At 35.7% G+C, this 16,477-nt stretch overlaps 1 long non-coding RNA gene across 1 annotated transcript in view; it reads right to left on the reverse strand.

Moving 5' to 3' along the window:
* LOC123515901 overlaps nt 1-16,387 on the reverse strand; it is an 18,311-nt gene extending 1,924 nt beyond the window's left edge. Inside the window, exons 1-2 of the long non-coding RNA XR_006678009.1 lie at nt 16,189-16,387; nt 14,495-14,582 (exon numbers count right to left, since the gene is read on the reverse strand). This is a non-coding gene — a long non-coding RNA (uncharacterized LOC123515901). The remainder of the gene's footprint in view (nt 1-14,494; nt 14,583-16,188) is intronic.
* Between the last annotated feature and the right edge of the window lie 90 nt (nt 16,388-16,477).

A 16,477-nucleotide genomic window follows, 5' to 3' on the forward strand; every position in this document is an offset into this window, starting at 1 on the left:
CCACTATTTACCTGCATTTATTATCCTTACCACATGAGACAGCTTTACAATATCTGTAAATGAATTTGAATTTCATTACATTGTAAGTATTAACTTAAATCTGATGATCCAGAAGCAGCAGTTTCCACAGATTTCACCATATAAATGAGAGAGCAGTGCATATATGGCAGGTAGCCTTGCTACATGTGATTGTATATTTCAGTCAAGTTTATTCCTAAAGCTATACTTTTCATTAGGCACCAGTGTTTAGCTTTACCAATTAGATTGAAACCAAAACATCCTCTTAAAAACTGTCCTTGCTTAATGCGATGTTAAAATACAATTGGTGAAAAACTGGGATATGGATTATGCAACCTAAAATAGATGCCAGGTAAATAGTTTCCTTAGGCAGATTGTAAGTATACAGACTTGGATGATGGAGCTTCCTCTGTAACAAAATTGTTAATATCCTTGTTTTCAGTAACAATAAGCTTTTCTTTCCCTCAGTACAACAAAGTTTTTCTTTTTTTATAAAAGAATAGAAGTTTGAAGTTAGTTATTTTTAAATAATTGTATTTCCTTGACAGGAGGTACAGTTGGAGGTTTGACAGCAGCATTTTTGGCCCAGGACAAGTTTAGAAGTGTTGCTGATGTCATTAGGAATGACCTCACACCTGCACAGAGGGAAAGACTTAGTAGCTCAGTCTTGGTAAGTATGTTACATATTTTAAAATACCTTTCAAAATAGTTTGTCTTAAAAATATATTTCAGAAGCATTTAAATCTAGAAAATATGGCACAGGTAAGAAAACAAATGCATTTCATTAAAATTAATTATCCAAAGGAGTGAAGCCCAACCTGAGTATGTAGGTAAGGTGTTAAGGAGCTAGAAATTGTAAGGGAAAATGAGTAGAAATCGGAGAATTTAATCTTTTCAATGAAAGGTTTGCTAGTGTACCATTATGAGATGTGGATTTTGCTACATTTGTTGAAACCAAAAGGAGTATCCTTGTGGAAAGGATATGATAGTGATAGGCAGAAGCAGGTTTCCACCTTCCTTTTAAGGAGAGGAAATTTGTCCATGGTGTAGCTTGCCTGCCTGGGTAAACGGTGATACCAAATCCTGATTTGTTATACACAAGCTAGGAGGGTGAGCGGTAGGCATGAAGGTAACATCAGAAGCAAGAAAATGATGGGCCAGCTGCCTGTGAGTGAGCTTGGAAAAAACACCAGAAACTGTCTTGAGTGGTAGGTAGTGCAAAGCACTAAAGGTTTCCTTAGAGCTACTGTAGTAATCGGTCTCACGTTAAAAGTGTTGTGTGTGTGTCTGACTGTCCTTCTACAAGTGTAAATGAATCTGCAAACACTCAGTCGTTCATGGAAGATACCACATGGTTAATTGACATTACCACCAACAGCCTTGTTTATAGAAATTGTTTACATCCATTCTCATGTATTGGAAGAAATTTTGTTCACTTTCATCATGGAGTTCACAATTTATAGTCACATGGCTTCCGAGCATGTGCAACCGTTTTTGCACCACATGCATCTGAGCTCTGTTTTTTTTTTTTTTTTTTTTTTTTTTTTTTTTTTTTTTTTCACCAGAGCTGGGCACATTACTGGATATCGGGTAGTCCGGTACCGCGCCTCCGGACCTTGAAACGCAGGTAGTCTGTACCTGTATTTCCGCACCTAAAATTTTTTCCCTCGGTCTGGAACTGCACCTCCACACCTCCGGTACCACACCCAAAACTACCAAAACTATTAACGCGCGCCTGAAAAATCTTGTTCACACCTCAAAAAATATAACAAAATACAAAGCAATAATACATCAGAGCTCCATGTATATAATATAATATAATATAATACAGTGGAGACTCAATACTCGAACTTAATTTGTTGCAAATGGCTGTTCGAGTATTAAAAAATTCGACTATTGATACCTATAAATCAGGTAATTTGTTCCAATCTTAGCAAAACCTCAAGTTTATAAAAATTTCAATGTATTTTTTTTGCAATTTTGTTTTGTACATACCGTAAGTGAAGGATGGTGATGGATAACTTAGAAGAGGAGGGGAGAAGGGTGGGGAGGAGAAGGAAGGTCACCGGAGGATGAGTCACCATCCATGAAAACGTCTTTTGAACTTTTCTCCTGGTGTGATTCCTGTGAATCAACTAATGGAGTGCTGTGGCTCAATAACACTTGCACTCTCACTACTAAGCCTCTGTGGTGTCATCAAAAGTTTCTAAATGAAACACTACTGACAGAACGCAGAAGATTGTTGTTTACCTCAAGACTGCGGTAGGACTAATGATGCGCACCACCATTCGGTATACTGGTATTACAGTAATACCAGTATACAGTTAATACGGTAATACTGGTATTACCATTAATATGGCATCAAAACGGTACAGTGGCAGCTGCGAGAAGGAACATGACAGAGCTTTGTGTGCGACCAAATTTGCTGCTGTTTGAGTACCAGAGATTTTCACCGCTAATAAGCCTTTGGTGTTAATGTAAGTTTACAAATGGAAAACTACAGATGGAATGCAGGAGAATGTTATTCTGATGACAGCGGCAGCACAAGTCACAAATGGCGGAGGGGGAGAGGGGACGCCAAGGAGCCTTTTGTTTACAACCAAGGGGGGTGGACGTTCCACTATCAGGTATTTTTTCGAGTATGAAATCAAACTTTTGCATTCGAGTATTGAAAAGTTTGAGTATTTAGACATTCGAGTATTGAGTCTCCACTGTATATATATATATATATATATATATATATATATATATATATATATATATATATATATATATATATATATATATATATATATATATAGATACGGTATCTGCTCATGTCATCCGAGAGGACCCAGCACGGAGGAGCAGGGGTGATGATATCATCTACGCCACACCTCCCTTCCACTCACAGTACTGACTTCAACTTGACCACCCTTAGAGCCTGTTATCTCTTCCTCTCCCCCTCCCTTTTTTTTTTTTTTAACTGCATTACATATTACAAGAATTACTAATTAGATGAATAAATGGAATATTAAAGGGTCTATTGTAAGCACAAATATATTCATAATAATTATGGCAAACATTAAAAGCCTCCTACCAGCGGCAAACCATGCAGCAACTGATAAAGGGTAAGCCCACTATCAGAGAATGTTGGAAGTCATATAACATCAAGCACGCCTTAGATAACATCAAGTCATCTTGGGATGAAGTGAAGACGTCTATCATGAACTTGGCGTGGAATAAAGTATGGCCAGAATGCGCGCATGACTTCCCAGGCTTCACTGAAGACGACATTGGTGTGATCAGAAATAACAGTAAATCTGTGCCATAGGGCTGGCTTTGATGAAGATGATGATGATGATGTTCAAGATCTTTTGGAAAGCCATGCTGAACCTCTCTCAAATGATGAACTTATAGAGCAAGACAAGGCATCACAGGAGACAGGAAAAGAGGGAGATGAGGAAGAAGAATCTGTGCATGGCCTTGACATCAAAACTCTTAAAGAATGTCTCGGTGGTATTGAAAAAGATCTGGAAACCATGAAGGAATGTGACCCAAATCCTGCCAGGAGTAGCAAAGTGGCTCATGACGTAGAGAAAAGTGTCAAGATTTATCAAGAAATCTATGATGAAAAAACAAGAAAAACCAAACAGTCCTCCATCTACTCTTTCTTCAAGCCAGTCAGACATTCCATCTCTGTCACACCTGCCAACCCTGCTACAGCTGGTCCTTCCACATCCGCTGCCAACAGTTCTACAGCTGGCCCTTCCTCCATATCCTCTTTCTTCAAACCAGTGAAACGTGCCGACCCTGCTACAGCTGACCCTTCCACTTCTTCCGACAGGGCAGACGATGACGTCTGCACACTCAGCGGGAGATGAGTAAGGGCTGAAATCCCTATTGTCCCTTAACCTCGGGAGGGACATCATCTGATAAAATACATGGCGAGTGAAGGGTAAACAAAAACTTTTTGTTTATTACTTTTGCGCAGTAGTTTAAATTTTTTTTTTTTTTTTTATGACGATTTTCATGTATTTTAATTTCTGTAGGGGTGAATTTTGACGTGCTGGAACGCATTCCCTATTATTACATGTTATAATGGGTTCGGTATATGGTAATTTCAATTTACGGTAAGGTTTCCAGGAAAGCATATTTACTGTATAACGAGGACTTACTGTATATATATATATATATATATATATATATATATATATATATATATATATATATATATATATATATATATATATATATATATATATATATATATATATATATATATATATATATATATATATATATATATATATATATATATATATATATATATATATATATATATATATATATATATATATATATATATATATATATATATATATATATATATATATATATATATATATATATATATATATATATATATATATATATATATATATATATCTATCTCTCTATCTTATATATATATATATATATATATATATATATATATATATATATATATATATATATATATATATTTTTTTTTATACCATGTGGGCTTTTCACGGGAATTTAAGGGCTAAAGGGGATACTTTTTAGGGTACCTCCTATCTCAAAGCCAACCCGCTAGGAAACCGTTGCCCTGAGTGAGGAAGCCCAACCTGCACTCAGACTGTGGACAGGATTCGAACCTGTGTGCTTGGAGACCCCTCGGATCTCAAAGTGTGCATGGTTCCACTACCACCTCTCTTTCTCTCTCTCTCTCTCTCTCTCTCTCTCTCTCTCTCATAAAAATCAAGAATAAGAAAATAAATACACCACCAACGCCCCATAGACCCAAATGGAGGAGGGAGAGAATAGTGGGAGTGTGGAGGTGAGGAGGAGAGTGGACAACCTACACCACAGCAGCAGCAGCGGCCCTCACTGTTACCATATGGAAGGAAAATTTGCCAATCTTTTAGAGTTGAAGACATTCCAGAGAGAGAGAGAGAGAGAGAGAGAGAGAGAGAGAGAGAGAGAGAGAGAGAGAGAGAGAGAGAGAGAGAGAGAGAGAGAGAGAGAGAGAGAGTTTGCTTAGACCTGAATGAGTGACATCACTAAGTGGCGGGAAAACATGCCTGGTAGCACAGACCGCCAAAAATGGCCGAAAGTAATGATATACAGTGCGGACTGTTAGTTGTCGTTATTCATTTACTATTTATTTTATTTACTTATTTTTTTCATCCTTGAAAATTTCAGGTGCGGAGGTACGGGACTCAGAATTTTGCCTTTCCGCATATGTCTCAGGTGCGGAGGTATGGACTTAAAATTTCGCCTTTCTGTATCTGTTATTTCCGCACTTTTGAAAATGTTTCCGCACTTTGGACCTCCGCACTTCGTTAGCTGGTCCACAGGTATGGAGGAGCGGAGGTGCGGACTGAGGTATGGAAGTGCCCAGCTCTGCTTTTCACACATACTGCAAGAATTATCGTACACAAGGCTACTTTCTTTTCCATGGTATTGGGCATGGTGATACAGCTCTCACACCTCACTAAGTGGAATTTGGTCATGAACCTATAAGTGATACAAGTTTACAACTTTGCCTGCCAGTAGTAGAGATTGTGGGCTTCACTACATCAGTCTGGTCTATTTGTTACCAGATCCCTTGCCTGTGGTGTTTTCACTTCTGATGTCGTCTTTCCCAATTCTCAGTATCCATTTTGATCTGGTATCAGTGTTTGCCCAGACGGGCATGCCCGATAGTATGGACATGCCTTTATGTACAGGCAACCCCCGCTTTATGAAGGTTCACACAACGAAATTTCGCTACAATGAAGGTTTCATTTTACTACATATGCTCATTTAATGAACACCAAACTCGCTTTAATGAAGTTTTATCCTAGTAATTTTTTCCAAGTTTGAAAGCCCCGCCGTATCACGCAAGCCGACAGGCTTTTGAATACACCAGCGCCTCTCGTGGACAACACGTGCACCACTCACTCCCCCTGTTAGAAACAATAACAGCGTCAGTAGCAGCTCATCTTCCCTTGCTCAACTTACCACCAAAACGCCCTGCAATGTTGCCTAGCGTTGCTAAGAAGACCAGGAAGTCTCTTACTTTTGAAGTGAAGCTGGATATTATTCACAGACACGAGAGACGAGAAAACTAATAGCATTGCTCGCTACCATCTTGACTCCATCTACTGTCTCTACTATTTTCAAGTCAGCAGACTATTAAGAAGGCTGGTGAGACCATATCTTCCTTGCAAGCTAAAAGAACCACCTGAACTCGTGACTACAATGGATAAAATGGAAAGCCTTGTGGAAATGTGGTACATAAGTTTTGTATGTGATACAATGATGCGCCCTTTCTTTACATTCCACAGGTTGCCGGTTAGTGTCTTTCCCGTTTCACTCTCCCTCCCTTCATAAATTTAAGATCATCAACATTATAAAGTTACATACATACATACATTAGTGTACATTATAATGACAAATTAAACTGCCTAAATGTTTAACTTTATAATTTTTACTTTCATTAAACCTTTCACTGTACTATGATGAACTCTCGCTTTGTTTACTCCCAATGCAAGTTCAAGTCAAGTTCAAGTCAGGGGTTAAACTTGTTATAATCGGTTCGCTCAACGAAATTTCGCTTAACGAAGGGTTTCTTAGGAACGTAACCCCTTCGTTAAGTGGGGGTGTTGCCTGTATATGAAATGGATCTGTTTGAGTGAAAGGATGCAACTGAAAGGTTAAAATGGATGAGATTTGATATTTTAAGGATACTTAAAAAAAAAACATGGTAAGTTTTTTAAGATGAAATGGATAAAAAATAAGTTGTCATTAGAGAGACTTAGCTGGAAAAGTTCAGAATAGACTATCTGTCTGTATGCACCTTTCAATATAAGGAATAGGAAGTGAGATAAGTAAGGTTAGGTTGAAGTGATAAGTGGTCTAGGAGGAGGAAGAAGATCAAGAAATGAGAAAGTGGTAAAGAATGCAGCTGTTATGGCCTTAAGAAATTAACCCTTCACAACACGTGGGTAATCGGGTAATTTGGATGGCTCTCCCTCTAATTGGTCTGACTTATACAGAATTTACAATATGTAAATTAATTCAATTTCCTGATCTTTTATAACAACGTTGTATAAACATTAATACATTGTATAAACATTTATTAACATAATCTCAATATAGTACCATGAAATTTCTCCACTTCTATTTTGACCAGTTTCTTGATGAATTTATTTATTACCCTATGAAAAATTTGTTAATCAAATAAAGAATTCCCCAATTACTCATGCCATAGGAGTAATTACTAACTACAGTAATTTAAAGTACTAATTAATTACTTTATGGTCTGTTATTTACAGATGTTCCTGCATAACAGATCTATTAGTGATCTTGCTGAAGCATCAAAGTTCCTGCTCAGTCCCACAGTGAAGATGCTTCTTCTTCAGATAATTGTTCAGATTGTTTTCACAGCAATAGGAACTGTTTTTAAGTTAAGGAGAGAAAAAGCAAACCAGACAAGGGTTTTGGAGAATGAACCTTCTTCCTCAAGAGTGTAAAACAGTGAGGAGCCAGGAAAATAAAATATTTAAAGTTTATTGTAAGAATAGTGATTTGATCGTATAAAAGATACTGACTTTGTTCAACAGAGAATAATCAACGACTTTGGTCCAGAGGATGTGTTAGCAATCACTGCATTCACTCTTCAGCCTGCTTTGAAGGAAAAAATGCTCCAAGAGGTGTTCAACTTCTTCCAGTCCCAGCTACATATGCAAATTATGGACTGAGTTTTGGGTACATGTGTGTAAAACTACCTTATTGTTTTTATAATGATACATATCTATATGTATATACAGTACTTCTCCAAGTTTGACATCTAATTGAGACTGTAAAGCAATGGTAAATAAGTTAAAAGAAGAATTGTATGAAAACTGATAGCTCCTAATGTAATGTGCCTTTAAAAAAACCATGTACATTTATAACATACGCACACCCTCCATTCAAACACATTAAAAACTTTTATACACACACCTTCCATTTAAAGACATAAAAAACATACACACCCTCCTTTCAAACAAACCTTATCAAAAAGACCAGCGTGAGGAGCTTCATGATTAACACTAAGATATCCAAGGCTTTGGGTAGGGCTAATTGACCACCTCTCTGCCTCCAACACTGTCTCACCTTCACCACTGTTTCTTATGCAGTATGTGATGCACCACATTTCCTCCAGGATGCTCCAGATGTTTCTGATTTCTCCCCTTGAAAAATCTAGTAAAATTTGGTTATTTAAACAAAATTCTTACAAGTGCTTGTGCATGTTAGATGGTTGTAATTCACCAAATATGGTGCAGTACTGTATATACTATGAAAATGTTTTTATATCTTCTAAAAGCTGTGATTAATCTATGTACAGAAAGTAACATTATATCAGTGAAATTTAATATATAATCAAGTAGTCACAAATAATGTGAAGTATGATTCAAATGAATTTGCCTCATATTCTAATACTTTGTATGAAATTAGTCTAATAGCTTTGAGGTAAATGTTCTCTGAGGTTATGTAAATATTTACTTATAGTTGTTTCTTTGCAATAATATAAATTACCACTTACTTAAAAATGTTAGCTTTTAACCAACGTGTGTAAAACATGCTTCTCTTGCTACAAAAGATTATTGCATGTAACAAGTTTTCTATTACCAAAGATACTTTTTACATCTTAGAGAAGATCATTTGTGCCTTTTTTGTGATAACTACAAAATGGATTTTATGACATATTGTGGCTTTTCATATTGGGCCCCCAGAATCGATGACCTTTTCCAGCTATACATGTTACTTACCATTGATGATACCTCTTTTCAAACAAGGGCAGTAAATATTGTGTGGCTGCAAGAAGAATTACTGTCAATGCTAGTAATAAAAGTTTGAATGACTAAGCTTTAAAATAAACCAGCTGTACATAAACCAAAGACAATTTTCATTGTATGATACATACACACATATGTACATGAAGATGCTTACTATTGGTTTGGAAAACACAAAGCAAATATATTTATTATTTAAGTGTCAGAACTCTCAAGCACTTTGAGAAAAAAGTTCCCTCACGGTCTTGCAGATTGTGAAGTCAAAGATATTACCCCCTGGACCCCACAGGGGACCAGGGATGCTAATGAAACCTTACCTTATCTAACCTAACCTAACACCTGAACCCCTGAGGGGGCCAGGGATACTAATTAAACCTTACTTTACTTTACCTAATCTAGCCCCTGGAATCCCAGGAGGCCAGGGTCTGGGATATAAATCAAATCAAATCAAATCTTACCTAACCTAACCTAGCCCCTGGACAACACAGGATACTAATCAAAGGCTACCTTACTTAACCTACCCAGAGGGCTTTGCTCTGTTGGACCCTCGAGGGTATTAATTGTTATTAACGATTCTTCAGTTTTTTTCTTCACATTGTATTGTATAAAAAAAAATATTTATCAACTTGCATTAAGTTAACTCACCTGGTTGCTACCAGATAGAGTTCAATTCTGTTTAGGCAGTCTTCAGAATGTTAAAAAGCTGAGATAGTAATCTTATTTACTGTAATAATATTTAAATCAAGCATTCAAGCCTTACTAAGCTGGTTCATGGCAAGGAGACCCAAGTATTTGCCATTTTTCCCATATTTCCATGTGCGTACCTCAATGTGTTTTGATCGTTATATACACATGCATAATAAGTTCACAAAAGGCCTAGACTAACCTAGAGTAGTAACTTGTTTTCCTGAAGGTGAGAATGGCAAGGGACAATGTGAGAGTTCATTGTAAACATGTAGGGTGGCACAGGATGTGGGGCTGCTATGTCGAGCTGTGAAATGTAAACAAAGGCTGGTATGTAGTCAGGTTCAGAGCTGTCTATGGTTTTATATAAAAGATAGTTTTATTTATACATACAATTTATAGTGTTCTGTACCTATTTACAAAGATAGCTTTGTTTATACATACAATTTATAGTGTTCTGTACCTATTTACAGTGTTCTGTATCTACTTACTAGGGTTGGGTCACATCCACACAAAGTGGGTACAAAGTGGATGCATGAGATTATGGGCAGATGGATGGAGGTGTTCTAGAAAAATGAGGTCAAAGTTTTGAAATAAAAAAATGCAGTACTACTTACTATTTCAGTAATATATTGCTCTAGGAAGCTGAAATACTAAGAATTTTAATTACTAACAACTAATTTTTACTATATTTGTGTAGCAGTAAAACATTGACATTGGCAAAAAAATGTTGGGTTCCCAAATTGAAACACATTGTGCACTATTTATCTCAAATAACTGCATTAATGTCTTGGACAATATGAACAAGATTTGTCGTCATTCTTAACTTTTGACAATCTCCATGTAACAAAAAAGCAGTACTTAGCAACACTGCCATGGATGAAGAATGCATTACTTGCTACTGATACTGTAGTATGTATCACGTAGAAAAGTATTTTGGTTGCATCTCTTTGTTTTTTAATAATGTTCAAGTCCATCGTTGGAAAACATTCATGTCATTAAATATTAATTGGATACAGCCTGCATATGTGGATGACTATTGAGAGAAGAAAAAAAAAGTTACTTTATACTGTGCTTCACTTCATTCATAGCCACCAATGCCACTCCTCAGATTGTGATTCTTCCCCTTTTCAACTTACGCAGTTTCTACATGTAAAGTACTTGTGCATTGTACTTTTGCCTCTCCCATGAACATATTACTCTAAACAGAGATGCATTTACTAATATCTTTCATTCTCTATTTTATACTCCCCCATTCACTTATAATTTTCACAGGCATAGTTAACTTAATTTATTAATATCTTTCTGGGGAAGTATTCTACAAAGTGTTGCTGAAATACTCAATAGTTACATGCACTAACAAGTCTACAGCTTTATGTATTTATCTGATGTTAAATTCCAAACAAATTTTTTGGAATAAGCTGGGTTTGTTTTGAAATTGCATACTTTCTCTAGACCATAACTATCATGCACACTACAAAAGTAAAAGATGAAAAATATGGGTACCTGACTTAGGATTGCCATCAACATTGATGCTACATTGTCACCAGAATCAATTTTGAGTTCCTTGTATTGATGATAGAATTCTGATAGCATGTTTTAAGTGCAATTTCAGGATCACTGAATTCACAATTTATATAACATGACAAAAACTTTAGCTCTCATATCAGTGATAAATGTGATATTGTATGTGCAAGTTTCATCATATCATATAAACCAAATTTTGAAAAATGCATAATTATTATTTTATAGAGAAGCATGCATGTAAACCTTTTATCTGAAAATCAGACAAGGACTGAATCAAAAAGTGTGTAATTAATACACTAGAATTGTGTGTTGTTGGCTATATGCACTTGGTTTTACTCTGTTAGGCTACACTTGATTTATCTCTATCAAATTAAAGCCAATAGAATATAGTATGGAGAAATTCCTCTGAAGAATTAAGAACTTGATTGAAAATGTTTATTTATCTATTCTTCATGTAGAGTGGGAATTGGCCTAGGGCAACAAAAAATAACTAAAAAAGAAAGTCTGCCAAGATGCTGATCCCTGAACAAGGTCAGAAGAGCCAAATGTTTAGGATAAATGCCTAGAAACATCCCTCTTAAATGATTAAATGACTAAGTCATAGGAACGTGGAAATACAGAAGCAGGCACAAGGAGTTTATCAAAGAAAGGTATGAATGATTGAGAATGCAGGTTAAATTTTGCATTAGAGAGGTAGACAGAATAGGGATGAGAAAAAAAAAAGCCTTTTGCAGCCAGGCTGCAGGAGGTGAGGCATGCAGTTTGCAAGATCAGAAGAGTTGGCAAGGAAACTGTGGTAGAATATAATAAGAGTTGCAAAATTGTGATAGAAAGAAGCTGAAGATAGTGAGTCAGAGGAGAGGGGTTGATAGGACTATAAGCTCATGATTCCACTATCTAAAAAACAGTATGAGTGGAACCTACCATACATGTGAAGTATATTCCATACAGATGAGAAAAAAATAGCAGAAATAACTTAGAATGCAGCTGTTTTACTTGGAGATGAGAAGTGAAGTTTTTAGTTTAAACTACAAATACAGGACATGCTCAGGATGTTCAATGTACATGGAGAGGACAATTTAGTGTCATTAAAAATGAATGGGATACTTCTCTGAAAGGTTGTAGCATGTTAATAGATGGAGAAAATGAATTTTTGCAGCATTGAACAATACTAGATAAAAGAAACTGGCAGAGACAACTCAGAATGCCTTACTTCATAGAAGCTAATTTCAGTTTAGATTATAACAAAGATCAGACTGAGGATTTTCAATGTAGAAGAGGACAGTTGGCTATAAAATAGAGGATATTTGTCTAGAAGCTTGTGTCAAGTTGATAGATAGATAAACTGAACTTTTTAGGCTTTGAACAATACTAAGCTTGCTCTGCCTCAATCAAAATTTTTTTTTAGAGAGATCAGAGGTCACGCATTCTGTGGCTTCCCTGCATGATGTTTACTTCTGGAGGTCATATTTAACAATTACAGATTTTCTGATTACGGCTTGGATGGTGTATCATTTGACAATAAATCTGCAGTATAATATTACTGTTATTCCAGTACTTTTGTGACTACTTTTGTGGAGCACCAATATTTTAGCTGTCCATGATCATTGAGCTGAGTAACTCAAATACTGTTAGATCATTAGATGAACAAAAGTGAAATTGAACAGAGAAAATAAACTGGTAAGTATGTATTAAGTGCTTCTATTGACAATAATTTCCTCTGTATTAAAATGATTTTCCTCTTGGCTATTTTGTTACAAATCCTAATGATACATTGGCAATTTCACCATTTATGTTTTAAGAGAAAATCTTAAAAATCCATAATCGAAAAGGCTAAGCCATAAAATTTAACATCACGGAACACAAATGTATGGTATCTGGTAAATTTCCCATAATCAATTACTGAACAGTAAAATGCTCAAAAAATAATATCATGAATGATCAATTGCATGAAGGGTAGACTGCTAAAAAATAATGGTTTAATAAAGAAAGCATACCCAAAAAATTAAGATATAAAAATACAAATACCTAGTATTATTGTCAATTGAAAAGTTAAAATTAAGAATGGGTACATTCACATTGTTGTGCCATTGGCCTTCCCAAGGCTGTCAAGAGACCACTGGCTGATGTAAGGCGGCACAACATGGACCCACTTCCATGAGTGAGACTGGACTTGGTGTGTGTGTATAGGTGGGCCACTCCTTTTCCTCCCAGGTTCCCCAGGCACAAGAAAACATTGTTCCTCCTTTCTGTTTAATTTGCCTACAAGTTCTGGCACAGGTACAGCTTGTAGGGGCGAGAGGTGAGGAGGTAATGCGAGGACTTCAAGGCTCCTGTCCTGACTGACTTGTCTTGAGCAGCTACCTCACTACCTTGCCTCCAAACACACATGCACACACACACACACGAACCTGAATTCAACACCTGAATCACACGCTTGTAACACTAAACACGCACAAATCCGAATCCAACACCCAAACCATACACTCGTAACAATATTATATACTACTGTTTTCTTACTTAAAAGTAAAGAAAGTAAATAGATAAAATGTATCATTACCATAATCTATCTATTTAGTACAAAATATTGTATGCAGCACTTAGATATTCTTCTTCATTTCTTGTTTTGTCATACTCTGATGCAATATTCTTTAATTGCATTATGCAGTCATGGTACTTTTTTCTGTTCCCAGCTCTTCTCTCTCCTTCCATGCTATTCGCAATTGTAAATTTTGTTCTCTCCAGGGTATCTATAAATTTCTAAAATAGACAGATAAGCAAATCTTATTTGATGTTAAAAACTGTTGTGCCACCCTTTAATTAGACTGTTTGTTTTCTCCATTCCTTCTACAACATTATGGAAAGTTCCACATTTCATGTTTAAACAAAGGAGCATGTCTATGACAAAGGAGCATGTCTATGACTGTGTTTATATGGTCGTCCAATACATGTGTCTTTAAAATAATTCGCTACTCTTCGACTTGAAGTTCATCTGGAGAAATTTCATTTTCAACCTAGAATTCAAATGTTTCCACAACATTGGGTACAGGTATAAATGGCAACACAGGTAAGAGACAAACTTTAAAGGCAAATTGGTTTTGTACTTACTTGCATATTTACTGTTGAGTAATCCATAGTTCCAAAAATGATTTTGCGCAATTGATAATTTGAGAAATGATTTTTCGAGCAATTCACTGTTAAGCATTTGATTTTTTGAGCAATTTACCTAGATTCCAAATGTATCTGTGTGAGTCTTCATATTTATTTAAATCCTACCTAGTACTGTACAGTAGTACTGTATTTACTGCTACTACTAATACTACTACAACTAGCTGTCAACAATAATATTACTACTATTACACCTGTTAGCAATGATGATATAACAGAATATTTAGTTAATTGTACAGTGAAATGCAATCAGTGACCAGTCTTTGACTAACCTGTTCCAACAATGATGTTTTGTGTTGACACAAGATATACTGGCAATCCTGCTGTTTGTCCTTTCTCTATAATTACAAAGAAACCATTCTGAAAGATGAGAGTAAAATCATTACATTTGTAATTGGGGCTAATCCATGTTGAGTATTTCATTTCAAATAAATAACCCTGTCTTTGGGTTACATTTCTTGTAACATAATACCCGGCAAACTTTGTTCAAAATCTTGTGCAGTATATTATACTTATCTGAAACCTTGTGCAGCATCCTAAATATCTGAATCACTTCATACAATAGCCGCCTCCTCTAGAGAAATTCTCTTGATTGTTATCGTTCAGATTTCAAAGATACTGTTCTTTGTTTTGGTTGGGGTTTAGTCCAAAGCTAAGGTCTCTCAGATTTCCATCACGTTTGTAGTCAAGGTCAGGTCATAACATTTGTAACCTAAATTTTATCAACTTAATATTATACCTTCATAGAATCAATGCTCTGATAGGAATTAAGCATTGACGAAAAAAACATCTGAATCAATCCTGCTGTACCTAACCTTCAGAAAATGCTGTGCATATTATGTTGGAGGTGCTCCTAGACAAAAAGACTAATTTATTTAATGAATCTTGAAATATTGTTCATGAACTAGAAAAATATGTACAATATATGTATGTGGTTTTCACATAATTTGATTCCATCCTTCTTTATCTCTGGTAACTCTAGTGTTCAGGTCCAAATAGTGTAATGAATTAATCGAGAAGCAGTATTTTCATCAGGTATTTCTGTATCATGTTAGTGACAATTATGCATTTTACTTCACATGTTACTTACAATAGTTGTTCTAGTACTTGTGCCGCCTTGTGGTTTTATTGAACATAAACAATGTGCTAATTAGGAAATAAAATTTTGATTTGTAATTTGGGAATCTAGCCTTGACTTCCTGACTGGATTTGTACTGATAAAAAAAAAAAAAAAAAAAAAAAAGACGTGTAAAGATAAAACATTTTCCAGAGCTAAGGCATTGTTCCATTTGTCAATAGGTCTCACAAATTAACATTCAATTTAAAAAATCTAAAAGGTAACCTTTATGTAAGAGAGGCACTGGCAAAGGGGTGAAAAAAAAGTGAGTCATTGTAGGAGTGCTGGTTTCTACAGAGATAGAGTTAATAAAAACAAAAAAGCTAGGATAAGTTTCCTGAGCAGTTCATGTCATTAGATGTAGTGAATACAGAAACAACAATTCAGACAATGCAAGGTTGAATGGAAAAATTGAGAAATTTCGAAAATTCGTTTGCAGTTGTTTATAATTTGCATCACATGGTGTAACCATTAGAAATGCTCCAAGTTATGTGATCATAAGTGTCATGGGTGCATTGCATTAAACTGCACTTTAACTACCGGTATTTCATGCTGATGGGCACTTGAAATATCAAACATTATGATCTTGCATCTAGACTCTAGAGGATGCTTCGCTTCTTGTGGACCTGTTTATTGTTCTTCCTGAGAAAGCCTATGATTAAGAGAAGGGAATAGGTAAGGACAAATTATAGTTTTGATATAATTACTATTATTATTAATTATCAAAGAAGAAGAAACGGGTAGAGTGTACTTTTGATCATGGATCACGTATTTGTTAATAGTGCCAACATACCTTCCATTAATCATCACGACGCTAAGGACACACGACACATTATTTCACCAGTTTACCTTTCTTATACGGGATTGATGATGTCACTACGTTTTGTCACTTTCTACTATTTCCCGTTTCTCCTCCAGCGCAGTCCGTAGTCTAACCAAGGAACTGGCCTAGTGTTTCGCTTTGTCGCGTCTCGAATAATATCTCGGATACTATTTCGAATGCATTTCTATCTTTTAGACACTAGTTATCTTGACTAGACTTGTCAAGGAGCCGAACTTATAGTAGTGTTACATTTTCACCAATGTCACATATACATATAAAAAAAGGAGCTTGAACTATTCTAAAACTACTATACTA

Source organism: Portunus trituberculatus, chromosome 40 (assembly GCF_017591435.1).
Source record: "Portunus trituberculatus isolate SZX2019 chromosome 40, ASM1759143v1, whole genome shotgun sequence".
In the NCBI taxonomy this organism is placed as follows: domain Eukaryota; kingdom Metazoa; phylum Arthropoda; class Malacostraca; order Decapoda; family Portunidae; genus Portunus; species Portunus trituberculatus.